The following is a 19,688-nucleotide window of genomic DNA, read 5'->3' on the forward strand; positions in this document are numbered from 1 at the left end:
CCTGTCTCTTTAGATCTACCCTCTGCCCTCACAGCCTCCCTTCCAAAGAAAATAAACAAAATTAAGAAAATAAATAAATACATAAATACATAAAACAATGCATAGCAACGATCTTGTCAGGGAACCTGTAGTGTGTCTCTATATTTACTTGTACATGTTCATTTCAGCAAATCATTGGTCTGGTTCAAGTTCTCTGGCTTCCACTACACCTTCTGTACAGGATCCTCACCAGGACTCTGGTAATCATGTTGCCCTGTGTCATTGAAATCCTGAAGCTTTGGATCTTCAGAACCAGCCCTTTTACATGTTCTAGCAGTTTATAGATGAGATAGACTTTGAGATGGGCCAACTCAATAGCCTTGATCTGGGCCTGGGTAGTAGCTGAGTTTGTCAGCTTGCCAGCTCTCCTGCACTCTGTCATCAGAATGAGCTCCCCAACCCTGCCCAGCTAGCCCCCACCCCCAATGCTGCAACTGGCAATGGGTAGCGTCTCCTCTCCTGTTCTCATGTCCTCAGGTCTGGCTCTCCCATACTCATCCTTACCAGAGCCAGCCCTACTGCCCACTGTGGGCCCACCTTCTCAAGTACTGCAGCTAACAATGGGCTAGGCTAACCCTCCCACTCCATGACCTTGGGGCCAGCTCCCTCAATTCTTAACTGTCACATTGGAAAAAAATCAAGAAGATTGATGTTATTTTGTCAGAGATGCTGTTGGGAAACTGGGGCTGTCAAATCTTCCTACTGAGGATTCAAAAATGCCACAATCTTCATGGAACAAAAGTTGTTTATATTTAGTGAAATTCTATAGAGCATACACTTCCAATTTTAACACATAGCCTAGTGCTGCACTGAGAAGTTGGTTGTATAGGGTGATGTGGCTTGGGGATATTGCTTTTATTCTTAAAAGGATTGCCATTGCAAATTCTCAGCAAATATAAAAAAGTACAAATTACAAAAACATGCAAAAACTGTCACAAAAAAAATCAAGAAAATGTTATTTTGTCAAGATGCTGTTGGAAACAAACCAAAACTCTAAAGCCTTCTCCATATGTATGTTGTCACTGTTAAATATTCATCCAATCCAATTCAATTTTTGACATATTTACTGTTTGCCTGCTTTTTAGTAGATCTTGAGTTGTTCTGTTTGTATAGATACATTGCTAGAATTTTTATAGCATCCATTCAATGTTATTGGTATTATTGGCTTATAGATATGACCATGATTTTTACAATAATGATAAGCAAAATTTAAATGATCATTACAAAACATTCTCTGCTCACATTCTTCTTTTTCCTCATTGTACTTTTTTGTTTTTTATAGCTAAATGTTTCAGGGATTAAATCTTTTGATCAATTTTATTATTAGTGCACTAGAAAATCAAGAACAAATCAGTCTCAAAGAAGTTGTGGATAGAAACAAGTAGATTTGGAGTCAAATGAATGAAATAGAAATGAAAAAGGAATCAATGAAACAGAGGTGGTTTTTTGAAAATAAACTTTGAAACCTTACTCAAATTAAGAAAATAAAAGAAACTCAATTTAATAAAATAAAAGCAGACCGAAATTAATAAAATTAGAAATGAAAATGCAAACATTACAACAAATACATGAAATTCAGAGATTGTGAGAATATTTAAATTTTTTTGTTCAACTAAATTAGAAAATTTAAAAAAATGAATTTGTAGATGAATGTGAACTACCAAACTTAACCAAGATGAAATAAATAAATTACAGAGATCTATGAAAACTAATTGGATAAAAGCAGCAATTAATACTTCCTCAATAAGCCCAGAGACTGTGTGCCTTCCTGTTTCCACCTGTGCTAGGAGCAGTGCCTTGGCTCTGGATTCATACCTATATAGTCCACAATCCAGTTGCAGCTTAACACCCCAGGTATTCTGCCATATTCAAGATCACAGGTGAGACCCCAAATCCCCAAATCCTGCTCCAATACCCAGTGAACCAGGACCCCTGCAACACCTGGACATAGATTCCCCACCCAGCAAGAGACCTACCTTCCCATTTCCAACTGTACCATGGGCAGAGCCTCAGCTCTGGATCCTAACTCACACAGTCAACAACCCAGCTGCAGCTCAACTCCTCAATATTCTAACATATCCAGGATCACAGGATCACAGGAAGGACACGCTCCAGTCAGAGACAGATAGACCATATATCACTTGAGATAAACAGATGGCGAGAATAAGAAGATAGGCAACAGAAACCAATTTGACTTGGGAGCATCAGAACTCAGTTCTCCCACCACAGCAAGTCCTGGATACCCCAACACAGCAATAAAGCAAGATTAAGATCTAAATTCTCATTTCCTGAAGACGATAGAGGACTTTAAGAAGGACATAAAAAACTCCTTTAAAGAAATACAGGAGAACACTTGTAAACAAGTAGAAGCCCTTAAAGAGGAAACACAAAGTCCCTTAAAGAAATACAGGAAAACATAACCAAACAGGTGAAGGAATTGAACAAAAACATCCACCATCTAAAAAATGGAAATAGAAACATTAAAGAAAACACAAAGGGAGATAGCCCTGGTGATGAAAATCCTAGGAAAGAGAACAGGCATCACAGATGGAAGCATCTCCAACAGAATACAAGAGATAGAAGAGAGAATCTCAGAAGTAGAAGATACCAGAAGACATCGACACAACAGTCAATGAAAACACAAAAAGCAAAATCCTCCTACCTCAAAACATTCAAGAAATCCAGGACTCATTGAAAAGATCAAACATGAGAATAATAGGTATAGAGGAGAGTGACGATTTCTAATTTAATTGGCCAATAACAATCTTCAACAAAATTATAGAAGAAAACACTTCCCTAACCTAAAGAAAGAATTGCCCATAACCATTCAAGAAGCCTAAAGAACACCAAACAGATGAGGCCAGAAAAAAAAATCCTGTCATCACATAATAATAAAAATACCAAATACACAGAACAAAATTTAAAACATCAAGGCACTAAGAAAAAAATGGTCAAGTAACATATAAAGGCAGACCTATCAGAATTATACCAGACTTCTCAACAGAGACTCTAAAAGCAAGAAGATCCTGGACAGATGTCAGACAGACCCTAAGACAATACAAATGCCACGTCAGGTTACTATACCCAACAAAACTCAAAATTACCATAGATGGAGAAACCAAGGTTTTCCAAGACAAAACCAAATTTAAACAATACCTTCCTACTAATCTAGTCCTTCAGAGGATAATAAAAGGAAAACTCCAAGACAAGATGCAAAACTACACCAAGGAAAAAGCAAGAAATCTTTTACAATAAACCTAAAAGAAGAGAAATGCACAAACATAATTCTGCCTCAAACAACAAAAATAAGAGGAACCAACAATCATTGTTCCTTAATATCTCTCAACATCAATGGACTCAATTCCCGAATAAAAAGACACAGGATAACAGGCTGGATATATAACAACATCCAATATTTTGTTACATTCAGGAAACCCAAATCAGTGGCAGACAGATATGTCAAAGTAAGAGACTGGGAAAATTTTTTGTTTTAAGCAAATGGACACAAGAAACAAGCTGAGTAGCCATTCTAATATCCAACAAAATAGACTTTGAACCAAAAGTTATCAAAAAAAGATGAGGAAGGACATTATATACTCATCACAGAAAATCCACCAAGATGAACTCTCAGTTCTTAACATCTATACCTCAAATGCAAGGGCACCCCACGTTTGTAAAACAAACATTACTGAAGATCAATGCACACATTATAACTCACAGAATAATAGTAGGAGATCTCAACACCCCACTCTTACCGATAGGCAGATCATGGAAAGAGAAACTAAACAGAGACACAGTGAAACTAAAAGAAGTTATGGACCAAATGAATTTAACAGAACATCTCACACAAAAGCAAAGAATATACCTTCTACTCAGAACCTTATGATACCTTCTCCAAAACTGATAATATGATTTGTCACAAAATAGGCCTCAACAGACACAAGAACATTGAATTAATCCCATATATTCTATCAGACCACCACAGACTAAGGCTGGCCTTTAATAGCAATGAAAACTACAGAAAGCCCACATGTACATGGAAACTGAACAACTTCTTAACCAATGATAACTTGATCAGGGTAGGTAGAAAGAAAGAAAGAAATTAAAAACTTCTTAGAATTTAATGAAAGTGAATGAACAACATATCAGAACTTATGGGAGACAATGAAAGCAATGCTAAGAGGAAAACTCTTAGCCTTAAGTGCCTCTGTAAAGAAATTGGAGAAATCATACACTAGCACCTCAATAGCATATCTGAAGGCTCAAGAAAAAAAATAATCAAATACACTACAGTAAATAATTAAGCTCAGGACTTAAATCAACCAAGTAGAAACAAAGAGACCTATACAGAGAAAAAACAAAACCAGGAGCTGGTTCTTTGAGAAAATCAAAAAGATAGATAAACTCTTAGCCAGACTAACCAGAGGGCATGGAGATATTATCCAAATTAATGAAATCAGGAACAAAAAGGTAGTCATAACAAAGGACCAAGAAATTAAAAAAAAATCATTAGATCCTACTACAAAAGACTATACTCAACAAAACTGGAAAACTTGGATGAAAGGGATGATTCCCTAGACAAATACCAGATACCAAAGTTAAATCAAGATCAAATAAAGCATCTTAGCAGACCCATAACTCTTAAGGAAATAGGAGTAGTCATTGGAAGACTCCCAACCAAAACAATGCCCAGGGCCAAATGGTTTTAGTGTAGAATTCTATCAGAACTTCAAAGAAGATCTAATCCCAATACTTATCAAACTCTTCTATAATATAGAAAAAAAGGAACATGCACAATTCTTTCTATGAAGTCACAGTTATAATAATACCTAAACCACAAAAAGACCCAACCAAAAAGAATTATAGACCAATTTCCCTTGTGAATATTGAAGCAAAACCACGGACAAGACAAGGATGCCCACTCTTTTCCTACCTATTCATATACTACTTAAAGTTCTGGCCAGAGCAATTAGACAACAAAAGGAAATCAAAGTGGTACAAATTAGGAGGGAGGAAGGCAAGATATCAATATTTGCAGATTATATGATAGTATATATAAGCAACCCCAAAAATTCTACCAGAGAGCTCTTACAGCTAATAAACAACTTCAGCAAAGTGGCTGGATATAAAATTAACTCAAACAAATCAGTAGCCTTCCTCTACTCAAAGGATAAAAGGGGTTAGAAAGAAATTAGAAAAATGACACCCTTCACAATTGTCATAAATAATATAAAATCTATAGTGGTGACTCTAACCGAGCAAGTGAAAGATCTGTAGGACAAAAACTTCAATTCTCTGAAGAAAGAAATCAAAGAAGATCTCAGAAGATGGAAAGATCTCCCATGCTTAGGGATTGGCATGATTAATATAGTAAAAGTGGCCATCGTGCAGAAAGCAATCCACAGATTCAATGCATTCCCCATCAAAATTCCAAATCAATTCTTCAGAGAGTTAGAAAGAGCAATTCTTAAATTCATTTGGAAAAAATTAAAAAAAAAAGAAAAGCAAAAAAAAAAAACAACTCAACAATAAAATAACTTCTGAGGGAATCTATACTACAGAGCAATAGTGATTAAAAAGTGCAATTTGGTACAGAGACAAGCAAGTCGATCAATGAAACAGAATTGAAGACCCAAAGATCCAGAAAGGAATCAAATGCCTATGGTCACTTGATCTTTGACAAAGGAGCTAAAACCAACCAGTGGAAAAAAGAAAGCATTTTCAACAAATGGTACTGCTTCAACTGGTAGTCTGCATGTAGAAGAATACAAATTGATCTATTCTTATCTCCTTGTAGAAAGATCAAGTTCAAGTGGATCAAAGACCTTTACAAAGAACTAGACACTTTGAACCTAATAGAAGCAAAAGTATAGAAGAGGCTTGAAATCTTGGGCACAGGGAAAACCTTCCTGAAAAGAACACCAATGGCTTATGCTCTAAGACCAAAAATCTACAAATGGACCTTAAAAAAACTGAAAAGCTTTTATAAGGCAAAGGACACTATCAAGAAGACAAAGTATCATCTAACAAGATCGGGAAAAGATCTTTTCTAACCCTACATCTGATAGAGGACTAATATCCAAAATGAATAAAGAACTCAAGAAGTTACACTTCAGAGAACCAAATAACCCTATTAAAACATGCGGTACAGAGTTAATCAGAGAATTCTCAACTAAGGAATATCGAATGGCTGAGAAACACCTAAAGACATGGTCAACATCCTTAGTCATCAGGGAAATACAAGTCAAGACAACCCTGAGATTACACCTTACACAAGCCAAAATTGGTAAGATCAAAATATTACATGAGAACAGATGTTGGTAAGGATGTGGAGAGAGGGGAACACTCCTCCATTCTTGGTGTGATTGCATGCTGGTATAACCACTGTGGAAATCAGTCTTGCAGTTCTTCAGAAATTTGGACATAGTACAACCTAAGGACCCAGCTATATCACTCCTAGGCATGACCCAAATGATGCTCCAACATATAACAAGGATACCTGCTCCACTATGTTCATAGCAGCCTTATTTATAATAGCCGGGAGCTGGAAACAACCCAGAAGTCCCTCAACAGAGGAATGGATACAGAAAATGTGGTAAATTTATAAAATGGAGTGCCACTCAGCTATTAAAAGCAATGACTTCATGGAATTCAGAGGCAAATGGATGGAACTGGAAAATATCCCGAGTATAGTAACAGAGTCACAAACAAACACACATGTTATATACCCACATTAGGAAAATGCTCAGAATTCCCATGATACAACTCACAGACAATATGAAGGTCAAGAAGAAGAAATGCCAAAGTGTGGATGCTTCAGTCTTCTTAGAAGGTAGAAAAAGTGGGACAGAAAACGGTTCAGATGGCAATCAATTTAGAGGAACAAGAAATTGAAGAGAGTTGTGTAGCAATGGGGTAAAGAATTAGGGGTAGCTACCAGAAAGTCCCAGATATCAGACTAGCAAGAGGCTCCCAGGACCAAATAGGGATGACATTAGCTGAAATATTCAACAAGGGGAGAAAGAACCTGTAGAGGCCATATCCAGAGGTTATTAACAGCCCCGGGTTAAGGCCAGAATTGCTCTTGTCTAAAGGAATATAGAGACAAAATGTAGAGCACAGACTGAAGGAAAGGCCATCTAGACATTGTCCCACCTTGGGATCCACTCCATACATAGCCACCAAACCCAGACACTTGCTGATGCAAGAAGTGCTTGCTGAAAGGAATCTGATATAGATGTCTCTTGAGAGGATCTGTCAGAGCCTTACTGATACAGATGTGGATGCTTACAGTCCACCATCATCCTGAGCACCATAAAACCAATGGAAGAGTGAGGGGAAGGACTGAACGTGCTGAAGTGGTTTCCAACCCCATAGGAAGAACTACAATATCAATAAACCAGACTCCCCCAGAGTACCTAAACCACCAACTAAAGAATACACATGGAGGGACTCATGGCTCCAGATGCATACGTAGCAGAGCATGGCCTTGTCTGGCATCATTGGGAGGGGAAGCCTTGGGTCATTTGAAGGCTTGGTGCCAGAGCATAGGGGAATGATAGGGCAGTGAGGTGCAGAGTGTGTGTGTGAGTGTGTGCGCGCACACTTTTGGAACCAGGGGAGGGATAGTGGAACAGGGGGTTTTCAGAGGAGAAACCAGGAATGGGGATAACATTTGGAATGTAAATAAACAAAATGACCAACAAAAAAAAAATAAAAAGAAAAACTGGTGGATTAAGTGCAGAATTCTACCAGATATTCAAAGAAAACTAACATCAATAGTTCTCAAATTTTTCTGTAAAATATAAAATATAGGAGCTATGCCAAATCCTTTACATGAATTCAACACTATATGACCACCCAAATCACATAAAAACCCAACAAAAATAGAATTATAGGCCAATCACTCTGACAAAAAAATTCTCAATAGATGACTTGCAAATCAATCAATATCACATCCAACAGATCATTTATCATGATCAAGAGATGTCTTGATCTTAGAGATGTGAGATGATTCAATATACCTAAATAAGTAGATGCAATTCACCACACGAAAGGACTCAATGAGAAACATTCAATTGATGTAGAAAATGTTTTTGACAGAGTCAAATTACTTTCATGACAAAAACCCTGGAAGGACTGAAGATGAAGATAATCTGTTCAAGTTTTATTGTCCTGTGTCCATGTATTTGTCCTTTTTATTTATTTATTTATTTTGTAACTTTCTCAGTGTTCCAATCAAGTCAAGTTTATTCATCCCCACAAGAATGTACAACTATTCGATGAAAGCTTAAAAGCAATTAAGGAATAAATAATTAAAGAAGTCACCAGAAAACAACCATTAAATGTGCACTGATTAGTAGTAGAATGCCCACTGAACCAAAAGAAATCTATACACTCAAGGCAGATTCCTTCAAAATTCCAGTGACATTTCTCACAGAAATAGGAAACAAAATAAAACAATAGCAGCAACAGCAACAAAACCTCTTAAAGTTCATGTGGAAGCACAGAGGCCCTGGATAGCCCAAATTCTCCTATTAGAGATGATGTATCATATTTTAAGCTATACGACAGGATCGTAATAATAAAAAGAGCACAATACTGACACTAAACCAGATAGACTAATAATATAATATAGGTGAGGACCCAGAAATAATTACATACATACATGCAGCTACACGATTTTTGACAAGGTTGACAAAACATATTTTATAGAAAAACAAAATCTTTAATAAATGGTTTTGAGAATATTGGGTGTTACCATGTAGAAGGATGAAACTTATTCCTTCTCTCTTAGTTTGCTTTTAAATCAATTACAAATAGATTGCAAATTCCAGCTTTTAATATAAAGTCTGAATTTTCTAGAAGAAAAGAAATAAGAACCCCCAAAAATCAACAAGTATGACTTCGTGGAATTAAATGCTTTCTGTATTACAAAGAAAACTGAATTGACTGAAGATTCAGCATACAGAAACAGAAAAGAACCTGGCTAGTTCTCTATCTTAGAGTAATAGTATCTAGAATAAACAAGAAATGAAAGAATTAAAATAATAAAATAACAAAAATATGATTAAAAAGAGAGATATGGAAGTTAACAGAATTCTCAGAAGAAACACAAATGACTGAGAAATAGTGTAGAAAGTGTGCACTGTTAGTAGTAACACAGAAAGGTAAATTAATACTGTTTCGAGATTTATTTCATCTTTTCCAAGTCAGAATTCATAATATTAAAGAAAGATAAAAATAGAAAACTAATGCTGTTGAAGATATTGTGAACAGTGACCATTTATTGCTGGTGGGGTGCAAACAGGTTTAATCATTGTAAACAATAGGGTAGCTCCTCAGAAAACTAAAAATAAATCTAGAATGTGACCCAGATACAGCACCCATAGGTGCTGCATATAGTATTCTCAAAAGACTATTTTATTCTATAGAGACAACTACTTGTACAAGTTCATGAGTTCTTCATTTAAAATAGTGAAGACATGGGAAGTCTAGATCTCCACTAACTGATGAATAGACAATGAAAATGTGGTTCCTATATGTGTCTTAGTTAGGCTATCAAATGTTGTGATAAAATACTACAACCAAACGCAAACTCAGGGAGTAAAAAATCCCATCATAATCCTTCATTGCAAGATACATGGGCAGAAGTAAAACAGAGAAGGAAAGTGGACACAGGTGCTGATGGAGAGACAAAAGGAGTGCTGCATATAGGTATGCTACTAATGGTTTGTTCAGCCTGCTTTCTTATGTGCAAGACTATTAGCCCAGGGGTGTTACTGCTCACAATGAGCTACATATATCATCAACCAAGAAAGCTCACCACAGGCTTGCCTATTGAGCAATTTAATGGGGCCATTTTCTCAACTAGAATCCCTTTTCTAAAATTATTCTAGCTTGTGTCAAGTTGAGAAAAAATGAACTAGCACAATATACAGTGTAATTTTATTCAGGTATAAGAAAAATGAAATTATGAAATTGGTAAGTTAATGCATAGGGATGAAAAATACTACACTTGGTATAGTAACCCAAACACAGGAAAATAAAAGTCATATGTTCTCACTCATATGGAAATTTTAAAATAGAAGGAAATCATTAACTATTTGTCATAAGGGGAAAGAAAACTCTTAAGGGAGGATGTGTCATAGAACACAGGTGCTAAGGGGACTGGAAAAGCAATGGGAAGAGTAATTCAAGTAGAAAGAGGCATGGAAAGGTGAGGCAGAAGAGGGTACTGGAGTAGACATCACTAAAAATAAAGGTGTTTAGGTTTTGTACACCTCACCTTTACACACACACACACACACACACACACACACACACACACACACAAATTGGAATTTTCCAACACAGGGTAATATAATCCCAAAAGAAAGCATATGTTCCCAAATACCAAATACATACTATAGTAGCAGATATGGGATGATGCCTTCTTTTACATTGTTGGTCAGACATGTCTCAAAGACCATAAAATAACATGGGATATTGTCATTGCTCTTGGTTACCCATGACAACTTGATGTTAAGGCCCTATTTCAGAAAACACCATACATATTGGCCACAGTACATAAAGAAATCATGTTGGTACTGATAAGTATGCTTCCTTCCTAGTGACAAGCTTTTATAACACAAGAAGTGCTATATTAGATGGTGATAAAACTTATTAACAATTTTATGCAAGTGTGAACACTGCAGACTGAATAATAACCAGTACGACAAGATATGCCTATGGATACAATAGTGACACAAATGTTATAGGGTAACTTTCTTAGTTTGTGTTTCCATTGTTGTGAAGAGACACCAGGACAGCTCTTATAAGGGAAAACATTTAATTGGGGCTGGTTTATAGTTTCAGATATTCAGTCCATTCTCATCTGGGCAGGAATTATGGCAGCATATGGTGCTGGAGATGAAGCTGAGAATCTTGATCTGAAGGCAACCAGGAGAGACTGTCTCTTATACACTGGACAGAGTTGGAGCACAGGGAACCCTTAAAATCCACTGCACCCCCCAGTGACACATTTCCTTCAAAAGTGTTATACCTATTCTAACAAGAATACATCTCCTAATAGTGTCACTTCCTGTTTGCCAAGCATTCAAAGATATGAGTCCATGGGGGTTAAACTTATACAAACTACTACAATAATCAACTAATTTCTTTTAAATTTAGGCCCTATTCCACAGGAGAAAACATAATGCTGGTACTGTACATATGGCAAAGAATCCATGGCTGGGGAGCACACAGACCTCAGTAATGAATCTATTATTATTATTATTATTATTATTATTATTATTATTATTATTATTATTTTATCAAACTGTTCTCTAAATTTATATCTTTTTAATTTAAGTTAATGAAGCTTTAAGACTTCATCATAGAAATTTCTTTGTGAATGGTGGTTAATGCAGAAAGCTAAAATTGGTCCAAGTTTAGACAATAAGTGATGAGTTCACATCCACAAATTGGATATCTGTATCACCCTTTCCTCAAGAACCATAAAGAGGGATTTTAAGAACCCAAGGTAGGCAAGGATAGAGTGAAGCAATGTCTACTCATAGTAACTGTAGTTACTCATAGCAGCTATACAAGGCCAATGCAAAATCAAACCAGTCAATATTCTTGCATAGGGTGAGAAGAGGTTTATCTGTAATCACATTAATGTGAGGACCTATGAGACAGTTATTTACTTTGTTGGGAGAAAAACCAAACAAACAAAAACCAAAAATAAAAAACAAGCTTTATTTAAAGATGTAGTTTCTAGCAATTCATCCATGATCTTGTGGATAGCACACAACTAGGTGTATATATACCATGGAAATTGGAGTCAGTGGACTATACAAAAATGAATACATGAAGTATGGAGGAAAAGAATAGAGGAATCTGAAAATAGTTGAGAGAGGAGTTGGGTAAAAGTTATTAAAATTGTATGAATTTTTAATAGAATTAATATATATTTAAGATAATAGAACATTTTTTAAAATTCATGATGATGTGTTGACATATATAGGCAAGCATAAACAAAATAAGTATGCATATAAGTATGTATTTCACAATCTGTAATAAAATGTATTCATTTTTTGTATATGAAACTTTTTTGTTTTAAGTATTTTACATGATTCTGTGATGAACTCATTAATTCTCTACATGGATTATGCAAAGTAACATGTTTGTTGTGAAATTTTCATGCATATATGGTATTTTGCATTTTACTTCATCACCCATCTTCTCCATATTTAACTGCTTTGTCATTTGTCCTCTTAATTCCTAAGTTTAGATCTTATATTCTTTTTTCTAAATAGCATGTAAAATATTATGTTTCAACATGGCATCACCATACACACACAACATGCACTTTGCTCATATTCAAAATTCTACTCCTCTTTTTATTTTTGCTTTAGAAGTATTTTTTATTAAAATTTTTTTGTTTGCAACTGTTTTATTTTTATTTTTTCCTTCCTCTTTATTAAATTGGTTATTTCTTATTTACATTTCAGTGGTTATTCCCTTTTGCGGTTTCCAGGCCAGCATCCCCCTAACCCCTCCCCTTTCCCCTCCCGTTCTATATGGGTGTTCCCCTCCTCATGCTCCTCCCCCCATTACCGCCTTCCCTGCAACAAGCACATTCACTGGGGGTTCAGTCTTGGCAGGACCAAGGGCATCTTCTTGCTCTCATAGTCTCTGGTGAGAAGTCTGATGTAATTCTGATAGGTCTGCCTTTATATGTTACTTGACCTTTTTCCTTTACTGCTTTTAATATTCTTTCTTTATTTTGTGCATTTGGTGTTTTGACTATTATGTGTCAGGAGGATTTTCTTTTCTGGTCCAATCTATTTGGAGTTCTGTAGGCCTCTTGTATGTTTATAGGCATCTCTTTTTTTAGGTTAGGGAAGTTTTCTTCTATGATTTTGTTGAAGATATTTACTGGTCCCTTGAGTTAAGAGTTTTCACTCTCTAATATACCTATTATCCTTAGGTTTGATCTTCTCATTGTGTCCTGGACTTCCTGTATGTTTTGGACCAGTAGCTTTTTCCGTTTTACATTATCTTTGTCTGTTGTGTCAATGAATTCTATGGAATCTGCTCCTGAGATCCACTCTTCTTTCTCCTGTATTCTATTGGTGATGCTTGTATCTACCGTGCCAAATCAGAGCCTGCCCCACATGTGGCCCATACATACACAGCCATCAAACTAGATAAGATGGATGAAGCAAAAGAAAGTGCAGGCTGACAGGAACCGGATGTAGATCTCTCTGAGAGACAGAGCCAAATATGTGGCAAATCGTGGTGAATGCCAGCAGCAAACCACTGAACTAAGAACAGGACCCCTGTTGAAGGAATCAGAGAAAAGGGCTGAAAAGAGCTTGAAGGGGCTTGAGACCCCATATGAACAACAATGCCAACCAACCAGGGCTTCCAGGGACTAAGCCATTACCCAAAGACTATACAGGGTCTGACTCTGGACTCCAACTGCATAGGTAGCAATGAATAGCCTAGTAAGGGCACCAGTGGAAGGGGAAGCCCTTGGTCCTGCCAAGACTGAACCCCCAGTGAATGGGACTGTTGAGGGGGAGGGCGGTAATGGGGAGAGGATAAGGAGGGTAACACCCATATAGACAGGGAGAGGGAGGGGCTCTTAGAGAGTGAACCACTAAAAGCATATACTGGCTGGATCTAGACCTCCCTCTCACACATGTATGTAGCAGATATTCAGCTCCATTTTCATGTGTATCCCCCAACAAAAGGAGCAGGGACTTTCCCTAAATATTTTGGCTACCATGGACCCTGTTCTTCTAATTGGGCATCAGAATTTGGCCTCAGTGAGAGATGATGTACGTAGACCTGCAGAGACTTGATATGACAGATTCAGGGGATATCTGCTCAGCAGGGGCTCCACTCTCTCAGAGGAAAAGGGGAAGAGAGGAAGAGGGAGGGAATGTTTGTGGGGCAACAGGGTAGAGGAGGTCATTGATCATGATGTAAAGTGAATAAATAAATCAATGGGGAAAAAGTTGAGCACTGTTTCACTTAGTGTCACTTTGTTCACATTTGATGGTTTTCTTTCAATATATTATAATTATAAACTATCTATATTATAATTATAAATATATACATATTTTAATATCATATATAGCATATACACAAACATTCTATCTAAATTTCATTATCTATGTTTATGAGTACAATTTTAGTATTAAATCAAACGACATATTAAGATTATAATACATATTGTACATTACTTGTGAGAAAGTAAACCTATCCCATCAGCAGAACAGGAGGCTAAGTACTGTTTTGAAAACACTGAGTAGTTTAAAAAAAAAACTATCTGGCCTTATTTTTGTGGCTTGAAGAAATCTAAGTTTCTGTAGTGACAAGTATGGGCTAGCTTGAGCATTCTGAAGCTAAGTTATGCTCTGTTGCTTCTGTGTTATAACTGATGTTGAGTTTATAAGACTATTATTACGTCCTGAGTGACTTTTGCTCTCTCTCAGTAGTTGCATAGTGTGCTTAGGAATCATGAAGAGCAAGAGGGGAACATAATGGAATAAAACCAAATAAGGATGGCACCCAAATTTCGCACGCATGAACATCTTCGATTAGAAGAGGCATTATTAATTATAATGTCCAGTATTTTTTATTAATTGATTGACTGACATAGTGCTGAGTATTGAATATAGGCCCTTTCACATGCTCAGCACTGTTCAATCATTGAGATACCCACTAAGCCCTTTCTGTTTCCTAAAGCTTCCTTGCCCTACAAAGGATAGGTAGCTCTAAGCCAATATTATTCTTCCTTTGCTATCAGTTAATATAACATTTGTACATATATTTGGGCATCACACATATATCTAATGATTACATAAATCTATGGTTATTTCTGCATTCTAGCAATAGCATTATTTCAAGTAGTTTGATGGTTCCTAGGCCAGGCTGAGCTAATGAGACTAAATGCTTTTTTACTCTTAGTAAAAGAAAAGATATGTAGGTGCCCCAGTGTTGATGGCTTATGTTGTTTGTCCAGAGGGTTGTGATAATTATTATACTTAGGAGTTGATGAGTATGAGTAGGGGTATTGTATCCCTTCTCTGACCAACTATTCAGCGTTCTATGAGCACTTTATCAAGAATGTGGTATCATTAAATGTAATAGTTATGCACATTTGCAAGAGGTTCATTTTGGTTTGGGCATCAAACTTGTAATCTATAGAATAAAACCTTCTTCTCAGAAGATACACATCATCTCAAAAGTCTAGTGTTTAACTGCCTTCATCTTTAACAACAACAAAAAATACAGACAGAATCTGGAACTTTAAAAAGGCGTCTGTAGATATTTTACAGTCTTGCTTTTTTCCCTTCCGTTCTCTTTCTTTAATCTTCATCCTCTTTTCTCATTATCAGCAACCCTTAAGAATATATTAACCTCAGTCCCACTCAGTCCAACAGACCAGTTGGGCTGTGGGCACATTGACAGCACAGTCCTTGCCTGTAAGTCATGCCTGGCTGCTCCCACAATCTTTCTGAAGCCTGAGTTATTTGTATTAAGAAAGGCCAGCACTCAGGCCCCTGTGAGTCAATTCTTTGTAACAGTTGCCAATATTTTTATACCTAAGAGCATGGCTCCATTCTTTATTATCACTCAGGAATCAATACTCCCATTGCCTCACAAAATGCTACACAAGCATTATTGGCATTTCACTTGGCAGTGAAGTGGATCAACATCAATCTCCAATGCACATGCTGCTAACCTGCTCCCCGTACCCCACCATCACATGCCCTAGGATGCTGCCCCCTGAGCAGTCAGTCATCTGTGCTGTCCAGGCTGCTTAACCTGAATGGGTAGCCAGTGTTGCTCTGTCCTGCTCTGTGATAAGGAAACAGAGGCCACACATTTATCCTTTCACAGCAGCTGCCCCTCTATGCTCTCCCTTGTTCAATCTGTGTCTGAAGATTTTTCTAACATTCCCACTGCCCCCTTGTTTTTTAAAATTGCCCTTTCAGAGCTTGTCATTAATCACCTAATGGCAGTTTCTAGACTCACTACTGGAAATTATTTTGAATTTTAATGCAATTTCTGGGGATTGAGAATGGCTCTTAAAAAAACAAATCTTGTTTTGTTTTTCCAAAACACCAAACTATATTTACTGTTTAGAGCATTAAAGGAAAATAGATAATGTACAAACCAGTGAATAAACACAACAGACATCCCACTCAGGCCCACGCAGCTAACAGGAGTAGAAACATTTTTCCTCAGGACCTTAAGCAAGTGAGAGATAGTGACTATAAAAGGCAGAGATGGCCATCAAGCAGCAATAGATCCTTACAGAAAGATGACAGGCAGGAACTATGGACATTTAACTGACCACACAATGCAGAACCGAAGTCACCCACTGATGCGTCCTTTTAATACACACTTGGAAAGCTGCTCAGCACAATCCATGAGAATGAAGTCACCTTTTCCGGGCTTGCTTTTGCAACCACACTTGAAAGCATCTCTTATACAACATCGCTGAAAACTTGATACTTAACCAATAACCTTCTTGTAAAGAAACCATAATTATGTATCGAAAGCAAGTGCTAGAAGAAGAGACCACGTTCAACTTCCAAATGAGACATGACAATTACTTTCTTCTACATTAAAATAAGGGAAGAGAGTGGGTTTCATTGTACCACCCTTACCGATATATCCATTAACAGATACTAGCAGGAAGTGGCCATGTGCAAGAGTGCCTGGGGCCACAGTAGAAGACTCCTCACAGTTTTTAAGAAGCATTAGTCTTTTTTCTTTAACTTTACCATATACTTGACAAGGCTCAAATGTGCAGTATTTCAGATTTTAATACTCTATGACTATAACAAACAGGTGGAATTCTGCCTCTCTGCCCCTCCCCACATCCAATAGGCATACCTACTGGGTAATGTAACCACAAGCTCTCTCTACCTGATCAGAACCAGTCACACTGGAGGAAACCACAGTTCCAGGGATTAGACTCAGGCCACAGGGTGAGAGCCCACATCCAGACCCAAGTTTGGGGGGGGGAGGAAATGAAAACAAAAAACAAACCCCAAAACTTCACGCCTCAGTTCCCCCAAGTCAAACCCTCCTAATGGCCAAGTTATGTATTTAATGCTCTCACCCTTGCAGTGCACTCTCGATGTAGTTCACTCCAAGTCTGTCAGAAAAGAAGAAGCGTTTGGTGACTCTGGCTTCTGTTGGCTTTTGTGTGATTGGTGTGACTGCATGGTCACCATTCAATAGCAAGTGTTATGACAATGGTTGAGTGTGGGGTTTCTCCCTCAGGAGGCCGTTCTTCCTGTCTGCTGCTAGAATATGTCAATAGTGTCCTTATCCTTTATTTCCAGCTGGGTTGATGTGTCTGCTTTATTGATTGATTGTTCATCAAACCAAAATCACATCTGCCTCATTGACAAGCCCTGACTTTCACAGTAGGCCTTCATCATCTTGCTCAATGGGGTCTGCCCCTTTATCTTGAACTGCACCACTGAACCACCCTGCCCCTCCACTTTCAGGGTGATGTGTTCTTTCTCTGTCTTCACACTCTCCTTGGGCTTCTCTTCCTACATGGTTGTGCCCACAAACACAGGGGGAACTGGTGGCAATGGAGAGGACAAGTCACGCTCTCTGCCCACCATTCTCCCACAGCAACTCAAAGAAACAAATTTAAACACACACACACACACACACACACACACACACACACACCCTGCACAAAAGGCCAGGCAGGACCTGCAATTTCTTCTGGTAACACTTAGCACAAACACTAAATACCACAATAGTTTCAAAAAGCAATTTCAAAAGTTTTATCACATGGACATTTCTGTTTCAGCATCTGTTTTGATTGATGTACTAATCGAATCATTGATAGGAGAATGTGCTTTATGTCAATCTCATGTCTGGTACTGTCAACATATAGCTGACATTGTATCCAAATGAATATCCAGAAAACATGAGGAGCTTTGCAATTTCATATTAAACTGTGTAATACCCCAATTGAAAGTTGGCAATGACACGGATGTGGTAGTGCACCTGTGATCCAGCATTTAGGAGGCTAGCCAGAAGAGCTATGAGCTGATAGCCAGTCTGGGGTATATAGAAAGTTTGAAATTATACTGAGTCACATGTTAATTTACCTTCTCAAAATAAGACCAAACAAACAAACAAACAAACAGAAGCCCCGAATCATCAATGGCCATTGTGGCTCATCTCTTTCTACTCACTGTGAAGATGGTATTAGTAACTTTTCCATTGCTGTGTTACTCTGACAAAAGCAACATGAGAATGGAAGGGTTTATTTTGGCTACAGGTTGAGATTAAGCCCATCACTGCAGAGATGGCATGTACGTTAGCAGGAACATGAGCTAGCTGGCCATGTTGCGTCTAAAGAAGACACAGAGAGAAGACAATTCATGCTTAACTAGCTTTCTCCTTTTTATTCAGACCAGGATGCAAGCCTGGGTAGAAGTTGCCCACTATTTGGATGGGGCTTCCTCCTTCAATTAAACTAATAAATATAATCAGTCACTGGCACACTCATAGTTAGATTTATCTAAATCATCCTACACAGATATACCTGTCAGTGTGTATGTTGAATGATTATAGATTATGTGCAATTGATAATCATTATAAACAATCATAATTACACACACACACACACAACACACACACACAAACACACACACACACACACACACAGAGAGAGAGAGAGAGAGAGAGAGAGAGAGAGAGAGAGAGAGAGAGAGAGAGAGAGAATGTGGAGAGTTGGAATCATCATGAATCATCATGCATTGTTAGGTGGAAAGGTAAGATGACACAGCTCTTTTACTCTCTGTTGAAGAGTTTTAGAGTTTAAAAGAAGAATTCAAGACAAGGTTTTAGATGAATACTTGTATAACAGAACTAAAATTAGCATTCACTGTACTCAGAAAGTATAAACTCCCTAACAAAAAGTGAACGTGTGAACAAAATATGAAATACACATGCAGTGGCATTGGTGATGATGGTAGTGATTATATTTTATAGAATGGTCATCATGATCAAGGTGAAATTACACCAATTACTTAGTTAGATTTATAACATTATTACTTTCCTGAACTGTGTAGTTGTTTACATTAAATTTTTATTCCAAATCACAGAATGAAAATCCTTGTATCTTAAGAAGACATAGTACAGACATTAGACTTTCCTGTTTCATAAAGTTATTTGAAATTATCAGTTTGTATTTGTGTTCAAATCAACATATGAGCCTAGATTATAAGGTTATAAGCAACCACAGAATTATGGGTTTTCAGTGGCAGCAAAATGGCCCTGTTTAGTTTTTTTTTTTTTCCAGGAGAAAAGCAACTAGGTTTTTTTATTTCATTTGCCAACATTTTTCTGAGAAAGTTTACTTCCCCGAGATTCTATTTTTGCCAGGTAATAATGAAAAACCTTTGCAAAACAAAAACAAACAAACAAAAAAAGAAAAAAAAACACCCTGCTCACTTAGTGCATATGCTTGATATCAAAAGACAATCCTTTCTTTTTTTTTTTTTTTTTTTTTCGGAGCTGGGGACCGAACCCAGGGCCTTGCGCTTGCTAGGCAAACGCTTTGCCACTGAGCTAAATCCCCAACCCCGACAATCCTTTCTTAA

General features: G+C 37.3%; 1 pseudogene; it reads right to left on the reverse strand.

Moving 5' to 3' along the window:
• Positions 1–17,333: 17,333 nt before the first annotated feature.
• Positions 17,334–17,621, reverse strand: LOC116896382 (annotated as a pseudogene).
• Positions 17,622–19,688: the final 2,067 nt, after the last annotated feature.

This window comes from Rattus rattus, chromosome 1, assembly GCF_011064425.1.
Source record: "Rattus rattus isolate New Zealand chromosome 1, Rrattus_CSIRO_v1, whole genome shotgun sequence".
Classification (NCBI taxonomy): Eukaryota; Metazoa; Chordata; class Mammalia; order Rodentia; family Muridae; genus Rattus; species Rattus rattus.